Below are 25,083 nucleotides of genomic sequence, written 5' to 3'. Positions count from 1 at the left end.
ATCTTGCTCTAAATCAAACTAAACCGTTTATAGTTGATTCTGGTGCATCACATCATATGATTAGTGATCCTAGGTTGATTAGTGATATTAAACCTGCTAATGGTAATGTTGTGATAGCTAATGGTGAGAAGGTACCAGTTAAAGGCATAGGGAATTTGAAATTGTTTGATAAGGAAACTAAAGCCTTGTATATGCCAAATTTCACATCTAACTTACTATCAGTTAAGAGAACCACCACTGATTTAAATTGCTATGCAATATTTGGTCCTAACAAGGTTCATTTTCAGGATATTGAGACAAGTAGAGTTCTTGGCCAAGGAGGTTCCAAGGATGATCTCTATGTGCTTGAGGACTTGAATCTATCTTCTTCTTCTGCATCTTGTTTTAATTCTGTTATTGTTAAACCTATTGATTCTATTTTACATGCTAGGCTAGGACATCCTCACACTAGAGCCTTAAATTTGATGTTTCCTAATATTTCTTTTAAAAATGATGAGTGTGAGGCTTGTATTCTTGGTAAACATTGCAAATCTGTTTTTCCTAAGTCTATTACTATTTATGAAAATTGTTTTGATTTAATCCATTCAGATGTTTGGACATCTCCTTGTCTATCTAGAGATAACCAAAAATACTTTGTCACCTTCATTGATGAAAAATCTAAGTATACTTGGCTAACACTTCTTCCCACTAAAGATAGGGTGCTTGAGGCATTTGTTAGTTTTCAGAATTATGTGACTAACCATTACAATGCAAAAATTAAGATTTTGAGATCAGATAATGGTGGGGAATACACAAGTCATGCCTTCAAGCAACACCTTACAAAATTTGGCATAATTCACCAAACAAGTTGTCCATACACCCCACAACAAAATGGTGTGGCTGAGAGAAAGAATAGACACCTCATGGAGGTAGCAAGGTCCATGATGTTTCACACCAATGTTCCAAAACGGTTTTGGGGCGACGCGGTTCTTACCGCATGTTACCTCATTAACCGCACTCCCACCAAGATCCTACTTGACGTTTCCCCATTTGAGGTATTAAACAAAGAACAACCCACATTTGATCACTTACGTGTGTTTGGGTGTACTTGTTTTGTCTTAAGACCAGGTGAGCTCCGAGACAAACTAGAGGCTAAAAGCACCAAAGTGGTGTTCCTTGGGTACTCCACCACACAAAAAGGCTACAAGTGCTATGATCCAGAAACTAAACGAGTAATGGTCTCTCGTGATGTGAAGTTTGTCGAGTCTCAAGGGTACTACAACAAAAAGAATTGGGAAGATCTTCGTGACTTACCCTCGTCCAGATCCGATCGCACAAGGAACCTCCGTATTATACTCGAGCGGCTAGGCGTCGAAAATGCTCGGGCCAAAGACGATTCACCCGGGACAGATTCACCAGGAGAACTTGTTCCACCCATTGAACTTTCTCATAATGATTCAGAACAGTCCGATGTGCCGCCTACTCAGCAGCCTCAGTCCACTCCGGATTCTCCGATGAACACCAACGACGAGTCTATGATAGAAGAAGAGGTCTCACCCGAGGAACTGGTCACACGACCCACAACTAATCATGATAATGAAGACATTATTCCCCTCCGGCGAAGCCAGCGTCTCAAGTTTCCCCCATCCAACTGGAAGAACACTCGCGTGTACTACAACAACATGGCCGTTGCACACCCGATTCAAGCCGTATGTACGCTTGCCCATTTTCCTATGGAACATCAAGTCTTCCTTGGCCAAATCGACAAACATTGGGTTCCAGAGACATATGATGAGGCCAAGGACCACAAGGTTTGGCGAGATGCGGTTCATGCAGAGACAACGGCCATGGAGAAAAATCACACTTGGGATGAGGCTGACCTACCGAAAGGCAAGAAGGCCGTCACATCACGATGGATCTTCACGATTAAGTACAAAAGTGATGGTGAGATTGAACGTTACAAGGCCAGACTTGTGGCTCGAGGGTTTACTCATACGTATGGGGAGGACTATAAGGATACGTTTGCTCCGGTGGCCAAACTACACACAGTTCGAGTTATCCTCTCCTTGGCCACAAACTTGGATTGGGATCTATGGCAAATGGACGTGAAGAACGCGTTCTTACAAGGAGAACTTGAAGATGAGGTCTACATGAGGCCACCGCCCGGTCTAGAAGACACAATCGGCCCGGGAAAAGTGTTTAAACTCAACAAGGCTATATATGGTCTCAAGCAATCACCTAGAGCATGGTACCACAAACTGAGTACAACCTTGCTTGGGAGAGGCTTTCGCAAGTCAGAATCAGATCATACACTCTTCACACTACCAAGTGACAAAGGTATAGTGGTCATACTAGTATATGTTGATGATATCATCATATCTAGAAGTGACAAGGTAGGCATTCAAGATACTAAAGAGTTTCTCAAATCAGTATTTGATATTAAAGATCTTGGAGAGCTTAAATATTTCCTTGGTATAGAAGTATATAGGTCTGATGAAGGATTATTCCTATCACAAAGGAAATATGCACTTGATCTCTTAAGTGAAGCAGGAAAGCTTGGATCAAAGGCAGTGACAACTCCACTTGAGGAAAACTATAAGACAGGAGGAAAGGGGGAGCTTGATGCAGCTCCAATTGAAGATGTCACACGATATCGACGTTTAGTGGGTAAGCTTATATACCTTACCATTACTCGGCCTCACATTTGTTTTGCTGTGAACCAGGTAAGTCAACACATGCAAAACCCAACTAGACACCACTGGAACATGGTAAACCAGATCCTCAAGTACATCAAAGGTGCACCAGGACAAGGCATTTGGATGGGAAGGAATGAAAACACGGAACTGGTGGGCTATTGCGATGCTGACTACGCCGGAGATCGAGAGGATCGCCGATCAACCACTGGATATTGCACATTCTTAGGGGGCAATCTCGTGACATGGAAGAGCAATAAGCAAAAAGTCGTATCTCTATCAAGCGCCGAAGCCGAGTATAGGGCCATGAGGAAACTTACAACCGAATTAATGTGGCTTAAAGCCCCACTCAAGGATCTTGGAGTCGAGTCTACAAAGCCTATCACTATGCACTGTGACAACGAAGCAGCTATTCACATAGCCACAAATTCAGTGTTTCATGAGAGGAAAAAACACATTGAAGTCGACTGTCACAAGGTGCGAGAGCAGATTCAACTTGGTGTTACTCTCCCATGCCACACCAACACCAAAGAACAACTAGCCGATATTCTCACCAAGGCAGCCAGTCTACAAGTTTGTGAGTATATCCACTCTAAGCTAGGCCTTAGAGATCTCACTAGGCCATGAGGATTCCCTACCATGGCACCTACACTCTTTTTCCCTTATGTATAGTTTTTTCCCAAGTGGTTTTCTATACTAAGGTTTTTAATGAAGTAGGTGCTCGTGAGTCCAAGCTTGATGTTTCATACTCGATCAAGCTTGAGGGGGAGTATGAGAACTCACACCATGTCCGTACAATGCACCTCGTCCGTACAACCACTCCGAGATGGGCCATCCGTACACATTAGAGGCTGTCCGTACACATTAGAGGTCCAGCGAGACCAGCCCACAAGACAAGGTCTCCAACGGTCACTTAGGCTCTACAATCTTCTTCCTTCTAGCCGTTGTCGATATCACACAAGTGGGAAGCAAAGAGAAGTCAAACAAGAGTCACATGTGTGTGTTAAAGAGAACATGTCACTTTCAGTCATGTAACTTGTGCATAGGATCTGTAGAGAATATTCCACTTTGTATAGCCTATAATTAGATTGTAACTAGGAACCATTTTAGGTAAGAAGTAAGAATTCTTCTTCTACACTCCCTTACACTTCAACTCTCTCTCTCGTTCCATACACTCGATCTTCTTACTCTGTCTTGTGTCTAAACTTACACTTTCTCGGGTCAAAATATGTAACAATCCAATGCATTTGACTAATTATAAGAGTTCGGGTTGAATTTGGAGTGTTTAGACACCACTTTTACCCATTTTGTCCCGAAACAGGCTAAAACCGAGAAAATATTGATTCGAAGCAGTAAACAGCTTTGTTACTGTTTCTAGCGTCAGAATGTGTGACAATTTAATACATTTGACTAATTGTAAGATTTCACGATCAACACTTAAACCCGTTTTATCCCAAAATAGGATTAAACCAAGAAAACAGGCTAAAACCGAGAGAAAACATTGATTCGAAGCAGTAAACAGCTATGTTACTCTTTCTAGGGTCAAAATATGTAACAATCCAATGCGTTTGACTAATTATAACAGTTCGCGTTGAAGTTGGAGTGTTTAGCCACCACTTTTACCCATTTTGTCCCGAAACAGGCTAAAACCGAGAAAACATCGATTCGAAGCAGTAAACAGCTTTGTTACTGTTTTTAGGATCAGAATATGTGACAATCCAATGCATTTGACTAATTGTAAGAGTTCGGGATGAATTTGGAGTGTTTAGACAACACTTAAACCCGTTTTATCCCAAAACAGGCTTAAACCGAGAAAACAGGCTAAAACCGAGAGAAAACATTGATTCGAAGCAGTAAACAGCTATGTAACTCTTTCTAGGGTCAAAATATGTAACAATCCAATGCGTTTGACTAATTATAAAAGTTCAGGTTGAATTTGGAGTGTTTGGACACCACTTTTACCCATTTTGTCCCGAAACAGGCTAAAACCGAGAAAACATTGATTCGAAGCAGTAAACAGCTTTGTTACTGTTTCTAGGGTCAGAATGTGGGACATCCAATGCATTTAACTAATTGCAAGAGTTCGGGATGAATTTGGAGTGTTTAGACAACACTTGAACCCGTTTTATCCCAAAACAGGCTTAAACAAAGAAAAAAGGCTAAAACCGCGAGAAAACATTGATTCGAAGCAGTACACAGCTATGTTACTCTTTCTAGGGTCAAAATATGTAACAATCCAATGCATTTGACTAATTATACGAGTTCGGGTTGAATTTGGAGTGTTTAGACACCGCTTTTACCCATTTTGTCCCGAAACAGGCTAAGACCGATAAAACATTGATTCGAAGCAGTAAACAGCTTTGTTACTGTTTCTAGGGTCAGAATGTGTGACAATTTAATGCATTTGACTAATTGTAAGAGTTCGGGATAAATTTGGAGTGTTTAGAAAACAGTTAAACACGTTTTATCCCAAAACAGGCTTAAACCGAGAAAAGAGACTAAAACCGAGAGAAAACAATGATTCAATGTCGTAAACAGCTATGTAACTATTTCTAAGGTCAAAATATGTAACAATCCAATGCATTTGACTAATTATAAGATTTCGGGTTGAATTTGGAGTGTTTAGACACCACTTTTACCCATTTTGTCCCGAAACATGCTAAAACCGAGAAAACATTGATTCGAAGCAGTAAACAGCTTTGTTACGGTTTTTAGGATCAGAGTATTTGACAATCCAATGCATTTGACTAACTGTAAGAGTTCGGGATGAATTTGGAGTGTTTAGACAACACTTAAACCCGTTTTATCCCAAAACAGGCTTAAACCGAGAAAACAGGCTAAAACTGAGAGAAAACATTGATTCGAAGCTGTAAACAGCTATGTAACTCTTTCTAGGGTCAAAATATGTAACAATCCAATGCATTTGACTAACTATAAAAATTTAGGTTGAATTTGGAGTGTTTAGACTGTTAGAATTAGCGAAAGACTTGAGAGTTTAGAAGAGTTGAGATGGAGAGATTCGGTGAACAAATAGAATAAGAAGAAGAAGAATCGGTTACACTAGAATAGAATAGTACAATTGTTGTCTTACAACCTTTAAATAGACACTAGAAGTAGGGCAACCTTCCTAAGACAAGAATAGAAACAAGTGATAGTGACATTAGGAGAGAGGTGTATGCGACCAAGGTGATAGTGACCCATCCGTTGGCTTAAGAGAACATGTGACTTCTTCCTCTTCTCACTCCAACGGCTAGAATAGATGATTCTAGACCTCTTGTATGGGCCGAGCACACACACACTCCTCTTGTCTCATTATTTTGGCCCATGTGACATTGAGTGTGGTCCGGTGTCCGTACGGTATGGTCCTATGTCCGTCCGGTCACCTTGTCCGTACGGTCACCTTGATCAATACTCCCCCGCAAGCTTAGCCAAATTCACTGGCTAAGCTTGGAACCCGTGAAGCAGCACCTCATTAAAAACCTTGATTTAGAAAACCTCATGGGACAAAACTAAGTCACGGGAAAAAGAGTGTGCTGTCCACGGATTAGAGAAGATGATCAAGGTCTTGTGATGTCTACAAGTCCTAGTTTGTTATGAATATAGTCACAAACCTTAGGACTCGCAGACTTGGTGAATATATCAGCCAATTGATCTTGACTCCGAGTATGACACGGTAATACCACACCTTCCTTAATCTTCTCCCGAACCTTGTGGCAATCGCTTTCAATGTGTTTAGTTCTCTCATGGAAAACAGAATTGGTGGCTATGTGGATTGCAGCCTCATTATCACAATGCATAGTGATCGGTTGCTTTGAGTCAATACCAAGATCCTTGAGCAGCCCTTTTAACCAAGTCAACTCGTTTGTTAGCTTCCGCATTGCTCGATACTCGGCCTCCGCGCTTGAACAAGATACCACCTTTTGCTTCTTAGACTTCCATGTAACTAGATTTCCACCAATGAAGGTACAATATCCAGTGGTTGACCTCCTATCCAAGGTATCTCCATTGTAGTCCGCATCACAGTAGCCCACTATGTCAGTGTTATCGTTCTTGCCCATCCAGATGCCTTGACCCGGACTCCCCTTGAGATAGCTGAGAATCCGCTCGACCATGCTCCATTGATACTTGGTTGGAGCTTGCATGTGTTGACTGACCTGGTTCACAGCATAACATATGTCAGGGCGCGTAATGGTAAGATATATCAACTTACCTACAAGCCGGCGGTAGCGTGTGACATCCGGGAACGGCTCATCCATGGGTGCCCGTGGTAGGCCTTCTTGTGCCCGAATGCTCTCCCCCTTTCGCTTGAGCTGGTAGTCCTCATCAAGTGGTGTAGGGGCCGGAGACGCGCCAAGCTTGCCTGTTTCAGCCAACAAATCAAGGGTATATTTGCGTTGAGAGAGAAAGAGCCCCTCCGGAGATCAACCGATTTCAATGCCAAGGAAGTATTTGAGTTCCCCTAGGTCCTTAATATCAAAGGCAGATTTGAGGTGCTGTTTGGTGTCCTCAATGCCAGCCTTATCGTCGCCAGTCACAATGATGTCGTCGACATAGATAAGCACCACCACAAGACCAATAGATGTTTGAAGTGTAAACAGAGTGTGATCGGCCTCCGATCGGCGAAAACCTTAAGTCTCGAGGGTAGAGCTCAGTTTGTGATACCAGGCACGCGGGGACTGTTTGAGGCCATAGATGGCCTTACGGAGCCTCAAGACTTTCCCAGGAGCGACCAGGTCTTCAAGGCCCGGAGGAGGCGTCATATAAACTTCTTCGTCTAATTCTCCTTGAAGAAACGCGTTCTTGACATCCATCTGCCATAAATCCCATGAGAGATTGACGGCAATGGAAAGGACGACCCAAACCGTGTGGAGTTTGGCTACCGGTGCAAACGTCTCTGTGTAGTCAGCACCATACGTTTGGGTGAAGCCGCGTGCAACCAGCCGGGCTTTGTGACGTTCAATGGCGCTGGTGCTTAGGAACTTGATGGTGAAAACCCATTTGGAGCTCACGGCCTTTTTGCCTTTGGGAAGGTCGGCTTCGTCCCACATGTGGTTCCGGATCATAGCACCAGTTTCGTCATGGACAGCCTCTAACCATTCCTTGTGGTTCTTAGCCTGGTCATAGGTTTGAGGGACCCAGTGACCATCAACTTGGCCAAAGAATGCCTGGTGATCTCTTGGGAGCAGCTCAAGTGAACAGACTGCCTGGATAGGGTGGGCAACGGCTTGGCTGTTGTAGTAGACGCGCTTATCTCTCCAAGTGGACGGATGAGATTTAACACGGTCACTCCTTCGTAGGATCGGTTGCATAGGCAGAACAACACCAGAGGGCTCAATACTGCCTTCGTCCGTAGTGGCCCCATCCGAGTGACCTTCGATACCGGCCAAGGGTGCTGCGGTAGGTGGAATGGGGGCAGGGTCACCATGGCCGCCGGCTACGGGTGGGCTTGGCTCAGGAATAGTGTGATCTGAGGGGAAGTCACCTTCAGGGACAGTATCATGATCCTGCCTTCCTTCTGTAGATGGCGGACAAGGCGCGGACCGGATGGGACCTGTTGGTGGAGACGGTTGACCAAGATGATCGAGAAGAAACTTTAAGCTGGAGGCCCGGTCATTTGGTGAGTGTGAGAGGTCCTTAAGGCTGTCCCAATCCTTATTATCAAAGTAGCCAATATTCTCCATGAACCGAACATCTCTAGAGACATATAACCGGCTTGTGGTTGGGTCATAGCACTTGTACCCCTTTTGAGTCGTTGAATAACCGATGAACATACACTTTGTGCTTTTCACATCCAGTTTGCTGCGCTGCTCTCCAGGCACTAACACAAAGCACACACAACCAAAGACGCGTAAGTGATCAAGAGATGGTTTAAATCTGTTTAATACCTCAAATGGTGACAGATCATTTAGAACTTTGGTTGGTATCCGGTTGATCAAGTAACATGCGGTCATCACAGCATCCCCCCAATATTTCTTTGTAACATGTGAGTGGAACATCATTGATCGCGCAACTTCCATGAGGTGTCGGTTCTTCCTTTCGGCCACACCGTTTTGTTGGGGTGTATAGGGACAACTAGTTTGTTGGAGAATACCATGCCTAGAGAGATGTTCTTTGAACTTGTGACTTGTGTATTCCCCACCATTATCCGACCTTAGCACCTTAATTTTAGCATTGAAGTGATTAGTAACATAATTTTGAAAATTAACAAAGGCATCAAACACCCTATCTTTAGATGGTAATAGTGTGACCCAAGTATATTTCGATTTTTCATCAATAAATGTCACAAAATACTTGTTATTATCCCTAGATAGGCATGGTGATGTCCATACGTCCGAATGAACTAAATCAAAGCAATGTTCATAAATAGTAGTTGACTTTGGAAAAATAGACTTGCAATGTTTTCCAAGGATACAAGACTCACAACTTGAGTTATCAAAAGAAACACTAGGAAACATTAAACCAAGTGCACGAGAATGTGGATGACCTAGCCTAGCATGCCACACCATATTCGAATTAACAACAAAACAAGATTTAATAGATGTATCTAAGTTTGGTGAAGTTTTCTCTAGGACATAGAGATCTCCACTCCCTTGTCCTTCTCCAAGAACTTTCCCAGTCTCAATATCCTGAAAATGAACACTATTAGGACCGAAGATAGCATAGCAATTCAAATCATTAGTGGCCCTCTTAACCGATAAAAGATTAGAAGTGAAGGTAGGCATAAAGAAAGCTTTTGAGTATTTATTAAACAATTTCAAGTCCCCTACTCCTTTCACAGGTATGTGTTCTCCATTAGCAATAATAACACTCCCTAAAGCCGGTTTTATGTTGTTAATTAGACTAGGGTTACTAATCATGTGGTGAGAAGCACCCGAGTCAACAACAAGAGACCTACTTGGTTTAGAAGCAAGAAACGAGTTACCGGATTCTTTGAGTGAAGCAATGGAACGAATAAGGGCCTCTATATCAGACTTCCTCACCACCTCTCCATAGGACGCAGTCATGGCCGTTTCTTCTCCTTGCCTTGATGGCCCGGCCCCTTTTTCACCTACCGCTTCCTGGGAGAGATTTGCTTTGAACTTTGCTGGTTTAAGATGGGGGTGAAGTATCCAGCATTTGTCCTTCATGTGACCCTTCTTCTTGCAGTGGTCACACACCCACACCTTCCTATATTTCTGCTTGTACACGCCCTTATTTGCCGTGACTAGCTCCCCCTTACCGCTAAATAGATCGAGTGAGCCTTGTTCCTTTTGAACTTGGGAACACACTTCTTCAAAGCTAAGAAGCTTGTCTCCTCTTAGAATGTGCTTCATGAGGTCGTTAAAGGCTGGGTTGAGTGTGAGTAGGAGACCAAAGATCTTGTCTTGCTCTTTCCTCTCATTAAGAACCGTCGGATCTAGGGAACTTGGCCGTAAGGCCTCAAGCTCCGACCAAAGGGCCCTGAACTTACCAAGGTGCTTAGTAAACTCCAAGTCATCTTGGCTCAGACTGTTGATGGCTCTCTTAACTTCAAAGACTCGAGTCAAGTTAGAGACATTACCATACACGCTTTTAAGCGTTTCCCAAAGCTCCTTGGCCGTCTCGCAGTAGGAGTAGGCTTCAAGGATTGGCGTATCTAGGGAGTTCTGGAGAACAGACAGGACAACTTGGTCTTCTTGAAACCACTTGGCCTTTCTCTCGTTCTCTTCCTCTACTTCCCCTTCAGAAGCGCCTTCATCTTCTCCTTTTAGGTTTTGCTTTGAAACATATTCGGTTGTGACATGACTCCAAAGGCCACGACCTCCAAGGGCGGTTCTTGTGGTTCTTGTCCACAACAAGTAGTTTGTTCCCTTAAGAACAACCGGTGTAACAATAGGTTTAGCGTTTTCCATGGCTTGGATGCTATGGACCGTTGGATAAAGCTTTTACCCGGAGAATAAGAACGGTAAGAATGAGAGGTAGAGTAAGGCGAGTTAGAGAATAAGAGAATAGTGGAACTAGATTGTCAAGAATCAACAACCTTGCTATGATACCATGTTAGAATTAGCGAAAGACTTGAGAGTTTAGAAGAGTTGAGATAGAGAGATTCGGTGAACAAATAGAATAAGAAGAATAAGAATCGGTTCCACTAGAATAGAATAGTACAATTGTTGTCTTACAACCTTTAAATAGACACTAGAAGTAGGGCAACCTTCCTAAGACAAGAATATAAACAAGTGATAGTGACATTAGGAGAGAGGTGTATGCGACCAAGGTGATAGTGACCCATCCGTTGGCTTAAGAGAACATGTGACTTCTTCCTCTTCTCACTCCAACGGCTAGAATAAATGATTCTAGACCTCTTGTTTGGGCCGAGCACACACACACTCCTCTTGTATCATTATTTTGGCCCATGTGACATTGAGTATGGTCCGGTGTCCGTACGGTATGGTCCTATGTCCGTCCGGTCACCTTGTCCGTACGGTCACCTTGATCAATATAGACACCACTTTTACCCATTTTGTCCCGAAACAGGCTAAAACCAAGAAAACATCGATTCGAAGCAGTAAACAGCTTTGTTACTGTTTTTAGGATCAGAATATGTGATAATCCAATGCATTTGACTAATTGTAAGAGTTCGGGATGAATTTGGAGTGTTTAGACAACACTTAAACCCATTTTATCCTAAAACAGGCTTAAACCGAGAAAACAGGCTAAAACCGAGAGAAAACATTGATTCGAAGCAGTAAACAGCTATGTAACTCTTTCTAGGGTCAAAATATGTAACAATCCAATGCGTTTGACTAATTAACAAAGTTCAGGTTGAATTTGGAGTGTTTGGACACCACTTTTACCCATTTTGTCTCATTGATTCGAAGCAGTAAACAGCTTTGTTACTGTTTCTAGGGTCAGAATGTGGGACATGCAATGCATTTAACTAATTGCAAGAGTTCAGGATGAATTTGGAGTGTTTAGACAACACTTGAACCCTTTTTATCCCAAAACAGGCTTAAACAAAGAAAAAAGGCTAAAACCGTGAGAAAACATTGATTCGAAACAGTACACAGCTATGTTACTCTTTCTAGGGTCAAAATATGTAACAATCCAATGCATTTGACTAATTATACGAGTTCGGGTTGAATTTGGAGTGTTTAGACACCACTTTTACCCATTTTGTCCCGAAACAGGCTAAAACCGAGAAAACATTGATTCGAAGCAGTAAACAGCTTTGTTACTGTTTCTAGGGTCAGAATGTGGGACATCCAATGCATTTAACTAATTGCAAGAGTTCGGGATGAATTTGGAGTGTTTAGACACCACTTTTACCCATTTTGTCCCGAAACAGGCTAAAACCGATAAAACATTGATTCGAAGCAGTAAACAGCTTTGTTACTGTTTCTAGGGTCAGAATGTGTGACAATTTAATGCATTTGACTAATTGTAAGAGTTCGGGATAAATTTGGAGTGTTTAGAAAACACTTAAACACGTTTTATCCCAAAACAGGCTTAAACCGAGAAAAGAGACTAAAACCGAGAGAAAAGAATGATTCAATGTCGTAAACAGCTATGTAACTATTTCTAAGGTCAAAATATGTAACAATCCAATGCATTTGACTAATTATAAGAGTTCGGGTTGAATTTGGAGTGTTTAGACACCACTTTTACCCATTTTGTCCCGAAACAGGCTAAAACCGAGAAAACATTGATTCGAAGCAGTAAACAGCTTTGTTACTGTTTTTAGGATCAGAGTATTTGACAATCCAATGCATTTGACTAACTGTAAGAGTTCGGGATAAATTTGGAGTGTTTAGACAACACTTAAACCCGTTTTATCCCAAAACAGGCTTAAACCGAGAATACAGGCTAAAACTGAGAGAAAACATTGATTCGAAGCTGTAAACAGCTATGTAACTCTTTCTAGGGTCAAAATATGTAACAATCCAATGCATTTGACTAATTATAAAAGTTCAGGTTGAATTTGGAGTGCTTGGACACCACTTTTACCCATTTTGTCTCGAAACAGGCTAAAACCGAGAAAACATTGATTCGAAGCAGTAAACAGCTTTGTTACTGTTTCTAGGGTCAGAATGTGTGACAATTTAATGCATTTAACTAATTGCAAGAGTTCGGGATGAATTTGGAGTGTTTAGAGAACACTTGAACCCGTTTTATCCCAAAACAGGCTTAAACAAAGAAAAAAGGATAAAACCGCGAGAAAACATTGATTCGAAGCAGTACACAGCTATGTTACTCTTTCTAGGGTCAAAGTATGTAACATTCCAATGCATTTGACTAATTATACGAGTTCAGGTTGAATTTGGAGTGTTTAGACACCGCTTTTACCCATTTTGTCCCGAAACTGGCTAAAACCGATAAAACATTGATTCGAAGCAGTAAACAGCTTTGTTACTGTTTCTAGGGTCAGAATGTGTGACAATTTAATGCATTTGACTAATTGTAAGAGTTCGGGATAAATTTGGAGTGTTTAGAAAACACTTAAACACGTTTTATCCCAAAAGAGGCTTAAACCGAGAAAAGAGACTAAAACCGAGAGAAAACAATGATTCAATGTCGTAAACAGCTATGTAACTATTTCTAAGGTCAAAATATGTAACAATCCAATGCAATTGACTAATTATAAGAGTTCGGGTTGAATTTGGAGTGTTTAGACACCACTTTTACCCATTTTGTCCCGAAACAGGCTAAAACCGAGAAAACATTGATTCGAAGCAGTAAACAGCTTTGTTACTGTTTCTAGGGTCAGAATGTGTGACAATTTAATGCATTTGACTAATTGTAAGAGTTCGGGATGAATTTGGAGTGTTTAGAAAACACTTAAACACATTTTATACCAAAACAAGCTTAAACCGAGATAACAGGCTAAAACCGAGAGAAAACATTGATTCGAAACAGTAAACAGCTATGTAATTCTTTCTAGGGTCAAAATATGTAAAAATCCAATGCGTTTGACTAATTATAAAAGTTCAGGTTGAATTTGGAGCGTTTAGACACCGCTTTTACTCATTTTGTCCCGAAACAGGCTAAAACCGAGAAAACATTGATTCGAAGCAGTAAACAGCTTTGTTACTGTTTTTAGGATCAGAGTATTTGACAATCCAATGCATTTGACTAACTGTAAGAGTTCGGGATGAATTTGGTGTGTTTAGACAACACTTAAACCCGTTTTATCCCAAAACAGGCTTAAACCAAGAAAACAGGCTAAAACTGAGAGAAAACATTGATTCGAAGCTGTAAACAGCTATGTTACTCTTTCTGGGGTCAAAATATGTAACAATCCAATGCATTTGACTAACTATAAAAGTTCAGGTTGAATTTGGAGTGTTTCGACACCACTTTTACCCATTTTGTCTCGAAACAGGCTAAAACCGAGAAAACATTGATTCGAAGCAATAAACAGCTTTGTTACTGTTTCTAGGGTCAGAATGTGGGACATCCAATGCATTTAACTAATTGCAAGAGTTCGGGATGAATTTGGAGTGTTTAGACAACACTTGAACCCGTTTTATCCCAAAACAGGCTTAAGCAAAGAAAAAAGGCTAAAACCGCGAGAAAACATTGATTTGAAGCAGTACACAGCTATGTTACTCTTTCTAGGGTCAAAATACGTAACAATCTAATGCATTTGACTAATTATACTAGTTCGGGTTGAATTTGGAGTGTTTAGACACCGCTTTTACCCATTTTGTCCCGAAACAGGCTAAAACCGATAAAACATTGATTCGAAGCAGTAAACAGCTTTGTTACTGTCTTTAGGATCAGAGTATTTGACAATCCAATGCATTTGACTAACTGTAAGAGTTTGGGATGAATTTGGAGTGTTTAGACAACACTTAAACCCGTTTTATCCCAAAACAGGCTTAAACCGAGAAAACAGGCTAAAACTGAGAGAAAACATTGATTCGAAGCTGTAAACAGCTATGTAACTCTTTCTAGGTTCAAAATATGTAACAATCCAATGCATTTGACTAATTATAAAAGTTCAGGTTGAATTTGGAGTGCTTGGACACCGCTTTTACCCATTTTGTCCCGAAACAGGCTAAAACCGAGAAAACATTGATTCGAAGCAGTAAACAGCTTTGTTACTGTTTTTAGGATCAGAGTATTTGACAATCCAATGCATTTGACTAACTCTAAGAGTTCGGGATGAATTTGGAGTGTTTAGACAACACTTGAACCCGTTTTATCCCAAAACTGGCTTACACAAAGAAAAAAGGCTAAAACCGCGAGAAAACATTGATTCGAAGCTGTACACAGCTATGTTACTCTTTCTAGGGTTAAAATATGTAACAATCCAATGCATTTGACTAATTATACGAGTTCGGGTTGAATTTGGAGTGTTTAGACACCGCTTTTACCCATTTTGTCCCGAAACAGGGTAAAACCGATAAAACATTGATTCGAAGCAGTAAACAGCTTTGTTACTGTTTCTAGGGTCAGAATGTGTGACAATTTAATGCATTTGACTAATTGTAAGAGGTCGGGATAAATTTGGAGTGTTTAGACAACACTTGAACCCGTTTTATCCCAAAACAGGCTTAAACAAAGAAAAAAGGATAAAACCGCGAGAAAACATTGATTCGAAGCAGTACACAGCTATGTTACTCTTTCTAGGGTCAAAATATGTAACAATCTAATGCATTTGACTAATTATACGAGTTCGGGTTGAATTTGGAGTGTTTAGACACCGCTTTTACCCATTTTGTCCCGAAACAGGCTAAAACCGATAAAACATTGATTCGAAGCAGTAAACAGCTTTGTTACTGTTTTTAGGATCAGAGTATTTGACGATCCAATGCATTTGACTAACTGTAAGAGTTCGGGATGAATTTGGTGTGTTTAGACAACACTTAAACCCGTTTTATCCCAAAACAGGCTTAAACAAAGAAAAAAGGCTAAAACCGTGAGAAAACATTGATTCGAAGCAGTACACAGCTATGTTACTCTTTCTAGGGTCAAAATATGTAACAATCCAATGCATTTGACTAATTATACGAGTTCGGGTTGAATTTGTAGTGTTTAGACACCACTTTTACCCATTTTTTCCCGAAACAGGCTAAAACCGAGAAAACATTGATTCGAAGCAGTAAACAGCTTTGTTACTGTTTCTAGGGTCAGAATGTGGGACATCCAATGCATTTAACTAATTGCAAGAGTTCGGGATGAATTTGGAGTGTTTAGACACCACTTTTACCCATTTTGTCCCGAAACAGGCTAAAACCGATAAAACATTGATTCGAAGCAGTAAACAGCTTTGTTACTGTTTCTAGGGTCAGAATGTGTGACAATTTAATGCATTTGACTAATTTTAAGAGTTCGGGATAAATTTGGAGTGTTTAGAAAACACTTAAACACGTTTTATCCCAAAACAGGCTTAAACCGAGAAAAGAGACTAAAACCGAGAGAAAAGAATGATTCAATGTCGTAAACAGCTATGTAACTATTTCTAAGGTCAAAATATGTAACAATCCAATGCATTTGACTAATTATAAGAGTTCGGGTTGAATTTGGAGTGTTTAGACACCACTTTTACCCATTTTGTCCCGAAACAGGCTAAAACCGAGAAAACATTGATTCGAAGCAGTAAACAGCTTTGTTACTGTTTTTAGGATCAGAGTATTTGACAATCCAATTCATTTGACTAACTGTAAGAGTTCGGGATAAATTTGGAGTGTTTAGACAACACTTAAACCCGTTTTATCCCAAAACAGGCTTAAACCGAGAAAACAGGCTAAAACTGAGAGAAAACATTGATTCGAAGCTGTAAACAGCTATGTAACTCTTTCTAGGGTCAAAATATGTAACAATCCAATGCATTTGACTAATTATAAAAGTTCAGGTTGAATTTGGAGTGCTTGGACACCACTTTTACCCATTTTGTCTCGAAACAGGCTAAAACCGAGAAAACATTGATTCGAAGCAGTAAACAGCTTTGTTACTGTTTCTAGGGTCAGAATGTGTGACAATTTAATGCATTTAACTAATTGCAAGAGTTCGGGATGAATTTGGAGTGTTTAGAGAACACTTGAACCCGTTTTATCCCAAAACAGGTTTAAACAAAGAAAAAAGGATAAAACCGCGAGAAAACATTGATTCGAAGCAGTACACAGCTATGTTACTCTTTCTAGGGTCAAAGTATGTAACATTCCAATGCATTTGACTAATTATACGAGTTCAGGTTGAATTTGGAGTGTTTAGACACCGCTTTTACCCATTTTGTCCCGAAACAGGCTAAAACCGATAAAACATTGATTCGAAGCAGTAAACAGCTTTGTTACTGTTTCTAGGGTCAGAATGTGTGACAATTGAATGCATTTGACTAATTGTAAGAGTTCGGGATAAATTTGGAGTGTTTAGAAAACACTTAAACACGTTTTATCCCAAAACAGGCTTAAACCGAGAAAAGAGACTAAAACCGAGAGAAAACAATGATTCAATGTCGTAAACAGCTATGTAACTATTTCTAAGGTCAAAATATGTAACAATCCAATGCACTTGACTAATTATAAGAGTTCGGGTTGAATTTGGAGTGTTTGGACACCGCTTTTACCCATTTTGTCCCGAAACAGGCTAAAACCGAGAAAACATTGATTCGAAGCAGTAAACAGCTTTGTTACTGTTTTTAGGATCAGAGTATTTGACAATCCAATGCATTTGACTAACTCTAAGAGTTCGGGATGAATTTGGATTGTTTAGACAACACTTGAACCCGTTTTATCCCAAAACTGGCTTACACAAAGAAAAAAGGCTAAAACCGCGAGAAAACATTGATTCGAAGCTGTACACAGCTATGTTACTCTTTCTAGGGTTAAAATATGTAACAATCCAATGCATTTGACTAATTATACGAGTTCGGGTTGAATTTGGAGTGTTTAGACACCGCTTTTACCCATTTTGTCCCGAAACAGGGTAAAACCGATAAAACATTGATTCGAAGCAGTAAACAGCTTTGTTACTGTTTCTAGGGTCAGAATGTGTGACAATTTAATGCATTTGACTAATTGTAAGAGGTCGGGATAAATTTGGAGTGTTTAGACAACACTTGAACCCGTTTTATCCCAAAACAGGCTTAAACAAAGAAAAAAGGATAAAACCGCGAGAAAACTTTGATTCGAAGCAGTACACAGCTATGTTACTCTTTCTAGGGTCAAAATATGTAACAATCTAATGCATTTGACTAATTATACGAGTTCGGGTTGAATTTGGAGTGTTTAGACACCGCTTTTACCCATTTTGTCCCGAAACAGGCTAAAACCGATAAAACATTGATTCGAAGCAGTAAACAGCTTTGTTACTGTTTTTAGGATCAGAGTATTTGACAATCCAATGCATTTGACTAACTGTAAGAGTTCGGGATGAATTTGGTGTGTTTAGACAACACTTAAACCCGTTTTATCCCAAAACAGGCTTAAACAAAGAAAAAAGGCTAAAACCGTGAGAAAACATTGATTCGAAGCAGTACACAGCTATGTTACTCTTTCTAGGGTCAAAATATGTAACAATCCAATGCATTTGACTAATTATACGAGTTCGGGTTGAATTTGTAGTGTTTAGACACCACTTTTACCCATTTTTTCCAGAAACAGGCTAAAACCGAGAAAACATTGATTCGAAGCAGTAAACAGCTTTGTTACTGTTTCTAGGGTCAGAATGTGGGACATCCAATGCATTTAACTAATTGCAAGAGTTCGGGATGAATTTGGAGTGTTTAGACACCACTTTTACCCATTTTGTCCCGAAACAGGCTAAAACCGATAAAACATTGATTCGAAGCAGTAAACAGCTTTGTTACTGTTTCTAGGGTCAGAATGTGTGACAATTTAATGCATTTGACTAATTGTAAGAGTTCGGGATAAATTTGGAGTGTTTAGAAAACACTTAAACACGTTTTATCCCAAAACAGGCTTAAACCGAGAAAAGAGACTAAAACCGAGAGAAAAGAATGATTCAATGTCGTAAACAGCTATGTAACTATTTCTAAGGTCAAAATATGTAACAATCCAATGCATTTGACTAATTATAAGAGTTCGGGTTGAATTTGGAGTGTTTAGACACCACTTTTACCCATTTTGTCCCGAAACAGGCTAAAACCGATAAAACATTGATTCGAAGCAGTAAACAGCTTTGTTACTGTTTCTAGGGTCAGAATGTGTGACAATTTAATGCATTTGACTAATTTTAAGAGTTCGGGATAAATTTGGAGTGTTTAGAAAACACTTAAACACGTTTTATCCCAAAACAGGCTTAAACCGAGAAAAGAGACTAAAACCGAGAGAAAAGAATGATTCAATGTCGTAAACAGCTATGTAACTATTTCTAAGGTCAAAATATGTAACAATCCAATGCATTTGACTAATTATAAGAGTTCGGGTTGAATTTGGAGTGTTTAGACACCACTTTTACCCATTTTGTCCCGAAACAGGCTAAAACCGAGAAAACATTGATTCGAAGCAGTAAACAGCTTTGTTACTGTTTTTAGGATCAGAGTATTTGACAATCCAATGCATTTGACTAACTGTAAGAGTTCGGGATAAATTTGGAGTGTTTAGACAACACTTAAACCCGTTTTATCCCAAAACAGGCTTAAACCGAGAAAACAGGCTAAAACTGAGAGAAAACATTGATTCGAAGCTGTAAACAGCTATGTAACTCTTTCTAGGGTCAAAATATGTAACAATCCAATGCATTTGACTAATTATAAAAGTTCAGGTTGAATTTGGAGTGCTTGGACACCACTTTTACCCATTTTGTCTCGAAACAGGCTAAAACCGAGAAAACATTGATTCGAAGCAGTAAACAGCTTTGTTACTGTTTCTAGGGTCAGAATGTGTGACAATTTAATGCATTTAACTAATTGCAAGAGTTCGGGATGAATTTGGAGTGTTTAGAGAACACTTGAACCCGTTTTATCCCAAAACAGGTTTAAACAAAGAAAAAAGGATAAAACCGCGAGAAAACATTGATTCGAAGCAGTACACAGCTATGTTACTCTTTCTAGGGTCAAAGTATGTAACATTCCAATGCATTTGACTAATTATACGAGTTCAGGTTGAATTTGGAGTGTTTAGACACCGCTTTTACCCATTTTGTCCCGAAACAGGCTAAAACCGATAAAACATTGATTCGAAGCAGTAAACAGCTTTGTTACTGTTTCTAGGGTCAGAATGTGTGACAATTGAATGCATTTGACTAATTGTAAGAGTTCGGGATAAATTTGGAGTGTTTAGAAAACACTTAAACACGTTTTATCCCAAAACAGGCTTAAACCGAGAAAAGAGACTAAAACCGAGAGAAAACAATGATTCAATGTCGTAAACAGCTATGTAACTATTTCTAAGGTCAAAATATGTAACAATCCAATGCACTTGACTAATTATAAGAGTTCGGGTTGAATTTGGAGTGTTTGGACACCGCTTTTACCCATTTTGTCCCGAAACAGGCTAAAACCGAGAAAACATTGATTCGAAGCAGTAAACAGCTTTGTTACTGTTTTTAGGATCAGAGTATTTGACAATCCAATGCATTTGACTAACTCTAAGAGTTCGGGATGAATTTGGATTGTTTAGACAACACTTGAACCCGTTTTATCCCAAAACTGGCTTACACAAAGAAAAAAGGCTAAAACCGCGAGAAAACATTGATTCGAAGCTGTACACAGCTATGTTACTCTTTCTAGGGTTAAAATATGTAACAATCCAATGCATTTGACTAATTATACGAGTTCGGGTTGAATTTGGAGTGTTTAGACACCGCTTTTACCCATTTTGTCCCGAAACAGGGTAAAACCGATAAAACATTGATTCGAAGCAGTAAACAGCTTTGTTACTGTTTCTAGGGTCAGAATGTGTGACAATTTAATGCATTTGACTAATTGTAAGAGGTCGGGATAAATTTGGAGTGTTTAGACAACACTTGAACCCGTTTTATCCCAAAACAGGCTTAAACAAAGAAAAAAGGATAAAACCGCGAGAAAACTTTGATTCGAAGCAGTACACAGCTATGTTACTCTTTCTAGGGTCAAAATATGTAACAATCTAATGCATTTGACTAATTATACGAGTTCGGGTTGAATTTGGAGTGTTTAGACACCGCTTTTACCCATTTTGTCCCGAAACAGGCTAAAACCGATAAAACATTGATTCGAAGCAGTAAACAGCTTTGTTACTGTTTTTAGGATCAGAGTATTTGACAATCCAATGCATTTGACTAACTGTAAGAGTTCGGGATGAATTTGGTGTGTTTAGACAACACTTAAACCCGTTTTATCCCAAAACAGGCTTAAACAAAGAAAAAAGGCTAAAACCGTGAGAAAACATTGATTCGAAGCAGTACACAGCTATGTTACTCTTTCTAGGGTCAAAATATGTAACAATCCAATGCATTTGACTAATTATACGAGTTCGGGTTGAATTTGTAGTGTTTAGACACCACTTTTACCCATTTTTTCCAGAAACAGGCTAAAACCGAGAAAACATTGATTCGAAGCAGTAAACAGCTTTGTTACTGTTTCTAGGGTCAGAATGTGGGACATCCAATGCATTTAACTAATTGCAAGAGTTCGGGATGAATTTGGAGTGTTTAGACACCACTTTTACCCATTTTGTCCCGAAACAGGCTAAAACCGATAAAACATTGATTCGAAGCAGTAAACAGCTTTGTTACTGTTTCTAGGGTCAGAATGTGTGACAATTTAATGCATTTGACTAATTGTAAGAGTTCGGGATAAATTTGGAGTGTTTAGAAAACACTTAAACACGTTTTATCCCAAAACAGGCTTAAACCGAGAAAAGAGACTAAAACCGAGAGAAAAGAATGATTCAATGTCGTAAACAGCTATGTAACTATTTCTAAGGTCAAAATATGTAACAATCCAATGCATTTGACTAATTATAAGAGTTCGGGTTGAATTTGGAGTGTTTAGACACCACTTTTACCCATTTTGTCCCGAAACAGGCTAAAACCGAGAAAACATTGATTCGAAGCAGTAAACAGCTTTGTTACTGTTTTTAGGATCAGAGTATTTGACAATCCAATGCATTTGACTAACTGTAAGAGTTCGGGATAAATTTGGAGTGTTTAGACAACACTTAAACCCGTTTTATCCCAAAACAGGCTTAAACCGAGAAAACAGGCTAAAACTGAGAGAAAACATTGATTCGAAGCTGTAAACAGCTATGTAACTCTTTCTAGGGTCAAAATATGTAACAATCCAATGCATTTGACTAATTATAAAAGTTCAGGTTGAATTTGGAGTGCTTGGACACCACTTTTACCCATTTTGTCTCGAAACAGGCTAAAACCGAGAAAACATTGATTCGAAGCAGTAAACAGCTTTGTTACTGTTTCTAGGGTCAGAATGTGTGACAATTTAATGCATTTAACTAATTGCAAGAGTTCGGGATGAATTTGGAGTGTTTAGAGAACACTTGAACCCGTTTTATCCCAAAACAGGCTTAAACAAAGAAAAAAGGATAAAACCGCGAGAAAACATTGATTCGAAGCAGTACACAGCTATGTTACTCTTTCTAGGGTCAAAGTATGTAACATTCCAATGCATTTGACTAATTATAAGAGTTCGGGTTGAATTTGGAGTGTTTAGACACCACTTTTACCCATTTTGTCCCGAAACAGGCTAAAACCGAGAAAACATTGATTCGAAGCAGTAAACAGCTTTGTTACTGTTTCTAGGGTCAGAATGTGTGACAATTTAATGCATTTGACTAATTGTAAGAGTTCGGGATGAATTTGGAGTGTTTAGAAAACACTTAAACACATTTTATACCAAAACAAGCTTAAACCGAGATAACAGGCTAAAACCGAGAGAAAACATTGATTCGAAGCAGTAAACAGCTATGTAACTCTTTCTAGGGTCAAAATATGTAAAAATCCAATGCGTTTGACTAATTATAAAAGTTCAGGTTGAATTTGGAGCGTTTAGACACCGCTTTTACCCATTTTGTCCCGAAACAGGCTAAAACCGATAAAACATTGATTCGAAGCAGTAAACAGCTTTGTTACTGTTTCTAGGGTCAGAATGTGTGACAATTTAATGCATTTGACTAATTGTAAGAGTTCGGGATAAATTTGGAGTGTTTAGAAAACACTTAAACACGTTTTATCCCAAAACAGGCTTAAACCGAGAAAAGAGACTAAAACCGAGAGAAAACAATGATTCAATGTCGTAAACAGCTATGTACCTATTTCTAAGGTCAAAATATGTAACAATCCAATGCATTTGACTAATTATAAGAGTTCGGGTTGAATTTGGAGTGTTTAGACACCACTTTTACCCATTTTGTCCTGAAACAGGCTAAAACCGAGAAAACATTGATTCGAAGCAGTAAACAGCTTTGTTACTGTTTCTAGGGTCAGAATGTGTGACAATTTAATGCATTTGACTAATTGTAAGAGTTCGGGATGAATTTGGAGTGTTTAGAAAACACTTAAACACATTTTATACCAAAACAAGCTTAAACCGAGATAACAGGCTAAAACCGAGAGAAAACATTGATTCGAAGCAGTAAACAGCTATGTAACTCTTTCTAGGGTCAAAATATGTAAAAATCCAATGCGTTTGACTAATTATAAAAGTTCAGGTTGAATTTGGAGCGTTTAGACACCGCTTTTACCCTTTTTGTCCCGAAACAGGCTAAAACCGAGAAAACATTGATTCGAAGCAGTAAACAGCTTTGTTACTGTTTTTAGGATCAGAGTATTTGACAATCCAATGCATTTGACTAACTGTAAGAGTTCGGGATGAATTTGGTGTGTTTAGACAACACTTAAACCCGTTTTATCCCAAAACAGGCTTAAACAAAGAAAAAAGGCTAAAACCGTGAGAAAACATTGATTCGAAGCAGTACACAGCTATGTTACTCTTTCTAGGGTCAAAATATGTAACAATCCAATGCATTTGACTAATTATACGAGTTCGGGTTGAATTTGTAGTGTTTAGACACCACTTTTACCCATTTTTTCCCGAAACAGGCTAAAACCGAGAAAACATTGATTCGAAGCAGTAAACAGCTTTGTTACTGTTTCTAGGGTCAGAATGTGGGACATCCAATGCATTTAACTAATTGCAAGAGTTCGGGATGAATTTGGAGTGTTTAGACACCACTTTTACCCATTTTGTCCCGAAACAGGCTAAAACCGATAAAACATTGATTCGAAGCAGTAAACAGCTTTGTTACTTTTTCTAGGGTCAGAATGTGTGACAATTTAATGCATTTGACTAATTGTAAGAGTTCGGGATAAATTTGGAGTGTTTAGAAAACACTTAAACACGTTTTATCCCAAAACAGGCTTAAACCGAGAAAAGAGACTAAAACCGAGAGAAAAGAATGATTCAATGTCGTAAACAGCTATGTAACTATTTCTAAGGTCAAAATATGTAACAATCCAATGCATTTGACTAATTATAAGAGTTCGGGTTGAATTTGGAGTGTTTAGACACCACTTTTACCCATTTTGTCCCGAAACAGGCTAAAACCGAGAAAACATTGATTCGAAGCAGTAAACAGCTTTGTTACTGTTTTTAGGATCAGAGTATTTGACAATCCAATGCATTTGACTAACTGTAAGAGTTCGGGATAAATTTGGAGTGTTTAGACAACACTTAAACCCGTTTTATCCCAAAACAGGCTTAAACCGAGAAAACAGGCTAAAACTGAGAGAAAACATTGATTCGAAGCTGTAAACAGCTATGTAACTCTTTCTAGGGTCAAAATATGTAACAATCCAATGCATTTGACTAATTATAAAAGTTCAGGTTGAATTTGGAGTGCTTGGACACCACTTTTACCCATTTTGTCTCGAAACAGGCTAAAACCGAGAAAACATTGATTCGAAGCAGTAAACAGCTTTGTTACTGTTTCTAGGGTCAGAATGTGTGACAATTTAATGCATTTAACTAATTGCAAGAGTTCGGGATGAATTTGGAGTGTTTAGAGAACACTTGAACCCGTTTTATCCCAAAACAGGCTTAAACAAAGAAAAAAGGATAAAACCGCGAGAAAACATTGATTCGAAGCAGTACACAGCTATGTTACTCTTTCTAGGGTCAAAGTATGTAACATTCCAATGCATTTGACTAATTATACGAGTTCAGGTTGAATTTGGAGTGTTTAGACACCGCTTTTACCCATTTTGTCCCGAAACAGGCTAAAACCGATAAAACATTGATTCGAAGCAGTAAACAGCTTTGTTACTGTTTCTAGGGTCAGAATGTGTGACAATTTAATGCATTTGACTAATTGTAAGAGTTCGGGATAAATTTGGAGTGTTTAGAAAACACTTAAACACGTTTTATCCCAAATTAGGCTTAAACCGAGAAAAGAGACTAAAACCGAGAGAAAACAATGATTCAATGTCGTAAACAGCTATGTAACTATTTCTAAGGTCAAAATATGTAACAATCCAATGCATTTGACTA

The sequence above is a fragment of the Camelina sativa genome, chromosome 14, assembly GCF_030686135.1.
Source record: "Camelina sativa cultivar CO46 ecotype springtype chromosome 14, ASM3068613v1".
NCBI lineage: Eukaryota > Viridiplantae > Streptophyta > Magnoliopsida > Brassicales > Brassicaceae > Camelina > Camelina sativa.
Note: the sequence above shows the minus strand (reverse complement) of the source record.